The sequence below is a fragment of the Chiloscyllium plagiosum genome, chromosome 21 (assembly GCF_004010195.1).
Source record: "Chiloscyllium plagiosum isolate BGI_BamShark_2017 chromosome 21, ASM401019v2, whole genome shotgun sequence".
In the NCBI taxonomy this organism is placed as follows: domain Eukaryota; kingdom Metazoa; phylum Chordata; class Chondrichthyes; order Orectolobiformes; family Hemiscylliidae; genus Chiloscyllium; species Chiloscyllium plagiosum.
In genome coordinates this window covers 53,948,853-53,954,114 of record NC_057730.1, presented here as the reverse complement: position 1 = coordinate 53,954,114, position 5,262 = coordinate 53,948,853, and the positions used below count along the sequence as shown (strand labels likewise).

Sequence of the window (5,262 nt, the reverse complement as noted above, 5' to 3'; positions counted from 1 at the left end):
TCTTTCCTCACTATCTCCCTGGGTCCCACCCCCTCACCTTACTAGTTTAAATCCTCCCAGGCAGTTCTAGCAAATTTCCCTGCCAATTTATTAGTCCCCTTCCAATTTAGGTGCAATCAATCCTTCTTGTACAGGTCACTTCTACCCCAAAAGAGATTCCAATGATCCAAAAAAGTGAATCCTTCTCCTATACATCAGCTCCTCAGCCATGCATTCATCTGCTCTATCCTCCTATTCCTGCCCTCACTAGCTCGTAGCACCGGGCGTAATCCAGGTATTACTACCCTTGAAGACCTCCTTTTTAAATTTCTGCCTAACTCTCTGTAATCTCCCTTCAGAGTCTCAACCTTTTCCCTTCCAATGTCGTGGTTCCAATGTGGACAATGACCTCCTGCTGGCCCCTCTCCCCCGTGAGAACATTCTGCATCCTCTCTGAGACATCCTTGATCCTGGCACCAGGGAAACAACACACCATTCTGCTTTTTCTCTGCTGGCCACAGAAACATCTGTCTATACCCCTGACCTTATAGAGGTTTACAAAATTATGAGGAGCGTGGATAGGATAAATAGACAAAGTCTTTTCCCTGGGGTCGGGGAGTCCAGAACTAGAGGGCATAGGTTTAGGGTGAGGGGGGAAAGATATAAAAGAGACCTAAGGGGCAACGTTTTCACGCAGAGGGTGGTACGTGTGTGGAATGAGCTGCCAGAGGAAGTGGTGGAGGCTGGTACAATTGCAACATTTAAGAGGCATTTGGATGAGTATATGAATAGGAAGGGTTTGGAGGGATTTGGGCCGGGTGCTGGCAGGTGGGACTAGATTGGGTTGGGATATCTGGTCAGCATGGATGGGTTGGACTGAAGGGTCTGTTTCCTTGCCTCTATGACATATCCTGTGTACCTCAAACATGTAAAATAAGATGTTGCATTTATGAAGAACACATTTCATGCCCACCAGATGTCTCACACATTTTACGACTGATTAAGTACTTTTAAAGTGTTGTAATGCAGCAGGGGCAGCAGCCAATTAGTGGACAGCGAGCTCTCACAAATAGCACTGATAATAATCTGTTTTTGTAATGTTGGTTGAAGCATAAATATTGGCCAAAACCTTGGGAGTAACTAACTTGCTTTTCCTCAACAGTCCCTGCAGGAACTTGTACATCAGGAGGTGAATGTAGACAATGCCTCAGTTTAAGATTTCATCTGAAAAACACTATCTCCAGCAGTGCAGCACACTGTCAGGCTGAAACTATTTCAGTAGTCAATTCAGTTCATATCCAAAACAAAACACTATTATCCTAATTAGTGAGTTGATAAATCACTATTGAGTTTTGAGAAGAATTGTAGCTCAGGTTGTGGTTCTGCAAGTAGGTTTGCTCGCTGAGCTGCAAGGTGCATTTCCAGACATTTTGTCACCCTACTAGGTAACATCTTCAGTGAGCCTCTGGGCGAAGCACTGTTGATAATTCCTGCTTTCTATTTATATGTTTGGGTTTCTCTGGGTTGGTGATGTTATTTCCTGTGGTGGCATCATTTCCCGTTCCTTTCTCAGGGTGTGGTAGATGGGGTCTAACTCGATGTGTTTGGTGATAGAGTTCCGGTTGAAAAGCCATGCTTCTAGGAATTTGCATGCATATCTCTGTTTGGCTTGTCCTAGGATGGATGTGTTCTCCCAATCGAAGTAATGTCCTTCCTCCTCCGTTTGTGAGGATACTAGTGAGAGAGGGTCATGTCATTTTGTGGTTAGTTGATGTCTATGTATCCTGGTGGCTAGTTTTCTGCCTGTTTGTCCAATGTAGTGTTTGTTACAGTCCTTGCACATTATTTTTGTAAATAATATTAGTTTTGTTCTTTGTCAGTATAGGGTCTTTCAAGTTCATTAGCTGCTGTTTTAGTGTGTTGGTAAGTTTGTGGGCTACCATGATGCCAAGGCGTCTGAGTAATCTGGTAGCCATTTCTGAGATGTCCTTGACGTAAGGGACAGTGGCTAGGGTTTCTTGACACGTTTGGTCTGCTTGTTTGGGTTTGTTGCTGAGAAATCTGCAGACTGTGTTCATTGGGTACCCGTTCTTTTTGAATACACTGTATAGGTGATTTTCCTCTGCACTGCGTAGTTCGTCTGTGCTGCAGTGTGTGGTGACTCATTGGAATAATGTTCTGGTGCAGCTTTGTTTGTGGGTGTTGGAATGATTGCTTCTGTAGTGCAGTATTTGGTCCGTGTATGTTGTTTTCCTGTAGACGCTGGTTTGACGTTTCCCCATTGGTTGTTCACTCTACTGTGACATCTAGGAATGGCAGTTTGTTGTTGTTTTCCTCCTTTTTAGTGAATTTTATGCCAGTAAGGGAATTATTGATGGTCTTGAAGGTTTCGTCTAATTTGTTTCGTTTAGTGATGACAAAGGTGTCATCCACGTAGCAGACCCAACTTTTGGGTTGGATGGTTGGCAGAGCTGTTTGTTCAAGTCTCTGCATTACTCCCTCTGCTAAGAACCCTAATATCAGAGATCCCATGGGTGTTCCGTTGGTTTGTCTGTAGGTTTTGTTGTTGAAGGTGAAGTCTGTGGTAAGGCATAGGTCCATTAGCTTGATGATACTGCCCTTGCTGATGAAGTTGATGGTGTTTGGTGTATGTGTCTTTGGGTCTTCTAAAAGTGTAGTCAGTGATTCCTTGGCCAGGTTAATGTTGATTGATGTAAACAGGGCTATTACACCAAAGGAGACCATTATTTCATCCTCCTCTGTCTTAGTGTCTTTGATGGTCTTCAGGAATTCTTGGGTGGAGTGGATGGAGTGGTGTGAGTCTTCTATTCAGTGTAGCACCTTGGCCAATCTGTAAGTTGGTGTTCCAGGTAGCGAGACTACGAGTCTGAGGGGGGGTTCCTGGTTTGTGAATTTTGGGTAATCTGTAGAAGCGTGGTGTGTTGGATCTGTCTGGTTTCATTTTTTGGAAGTCTGTCTTATTTATTTCTTCAGATTTCTGAAGTTTTTTGAGTAGGGCTGTGATTCGGTTCTCTAGTTGTAGTGTTGGATCTATCGCCACTTGTCCACCCTAGGACAAGCCAAATAGAGACACGCATGAGAATTCCTGGAAGCATGGCATTCCAACCGGAACTCGTATCAACAAGCATATCGAGTTAGACCCCATCTACCACCCACTGAGAAAAGAACAGGAAATGACGTCACCACAGGAAATGGTATCACCAACCCAAAGAAACCCAAACATATAAATGGAAAGCAGGAATTATCAACCATGCTTCGCCTGGAGGCCCACTGAAGATGTTACCTAGTAGGGTGACAAAAAGTCTGGAAATGAACCTTCCAGCTCAGTGAACAAACCTACATGCATAAATCACTATGTCTGATTTAACCAGGGAAGTTTCTTGTTTCTTTTTACTTCAATATTTTCAGTTTGAAATCCAAGTGCTATTACATTAGAAATTTGACTGTTTTACTAACTACCTGAATTACCTTTATGTTTTTACAGCACTTATTTTGGCTCAAGTCCTCCGATACTTTAGTTCATCCTTTGCTTAAAATCTAGTTAGGCTTTTTGTAGCATGCCCTTCAAGCCCTATCTGATCATTGCTTTTAGCTACTTAGTATCTTAGTCCATCATAAATTCTCGCTCTTGATATATACAAGTGTGAGGTAGAACCAGATTTTGATTTGAAATTATCAAGTACATTTATATTACATAGTTAGGAAACAGATCTACTATATTGCATTTCATTCATAATTCCATAATCTTCCATCCAACTCCTCATATAAAGCGAATAATTAAATAATTTATATAAATAATTAAAACACTAAGCAGTAAGCTAATCCTTAGAAAATAATTGTTAAACTCAAACACTTTCTCTGGCAATGATGGCTCAGTTGACAGCACACTCACCCCTGAGTCAGAGGGTTGTTTCACACTTCAGGGCTTGGGCACTTCAATCAAGACAGGCACTATAGTATACAACTGACAGAGTCCTGCATAATTGAAGGGCTAACTTTCATATGAGATAGTAAAGCAAGGCCTCGGCTGCGCTGTCAAGTGAATACAAAATAACCAATGGCAATGTTGTGAAGAAGATCAGGTTAGTTAGTTACAATGTCCTGTTAATATTTATTCTTCAACCATGTGCATTCAGATTGTCTGGCCAATATCTCATTGAATTGTGTGGGAGCTTGCTGTGTATAAATTGATTGCTGCACTGCCAATATTGATCGTAATCTGCAAGGCTTTCTGTAACATTATATTTCATAGGCATAAATATTCTGCAGCCATGAAAACTGCTGTATAAATGCATATCTTTGTTTTAGTCTTTTCTAAACATCAAGCTGGCTATTGTTAGCTGGTCATTGCTTTGGCAATTTTAACTGATCCCACTCAGGGGACCTGCCACTTAGAGTCATAGAGATGTACAGCACGGAAACAGACCCTTCGGTCCAATCTGTCCATGCTGACCAGATATCCCAACCCATCTAGTCCCACCTGCCAGCACCCGGCCCATATCCCTCCAAACCCTTCCTATTCATATAGCCATCCAGATGCCTTTTAAATATTGCAATTGTACTACCCTCCACCACTTCCTCTCATTCCATGCACGTACCACCCTCTGTGTGAAAGAATTGCCCCTTAGGTCTCTTTTATATTTTTCCCCTCTCACCCTAAACCTATGCCCTCTAGTTCTGGGCTCCCCCACCCCGGGAAAAGACTTTGTCTATTTACCCTATCCATGTCCGTCATGATTTTATAAATCTCTATAAGGTCACCCCTCAACGTTCGACGCTCCAGGGAAAACAGCCCCAGTTTGTTCGGCCTCTCCCTATAGCTCAAATCCTCCAACCCTGACAACATCCTTGTAAGTCTTTCCTGAATCCTGTCAAGGTTCATAACATCTTTACAATGGAAAGGAGACCAGAATTGCATGCAATATTCCAACAGTGGCCTAACCAATGTCCTGTACAGCCGCAACATGATCTCCCAACTCCAGTACTCAGTACTCTGACCAATAAAAGAGAAAGTGCAGGATGTCTTGAAACAGGTAAAGTTGGATAAATCCCCAGGATCTGATCAGGTGTACTCTAGTACTCTGTGGGAAGCTAGAGAAGTGATTGCTGGGCCTCTTGCTGAGATATTTGTATCATCGATAGTCACAGGTGAGGTGCAGGAAGACTGGAGGTTGGCTAACGTGGTGCCACTGTTTAAGAAGGGTGGTAAGGACAAGCCAGGGAACTATAGACCAGTGAGCCTGATGTCAGTGGTGGGCAAAT

The 5,262-nt window shown here is 42.8% G+C and overlaps 1 protein-coding gene across 1 annotated transcript in view; it reads left to right on the top strand.

The window, feature by feature from the left end:
• Positions 1-5,262, top strand: part of snx29 (sorting nexin 29) — a 495,640-nt gene that overhangs the window by 355,335 nt on the left and 135,043 nt on the right. The window lies entirely within an intron of this gene.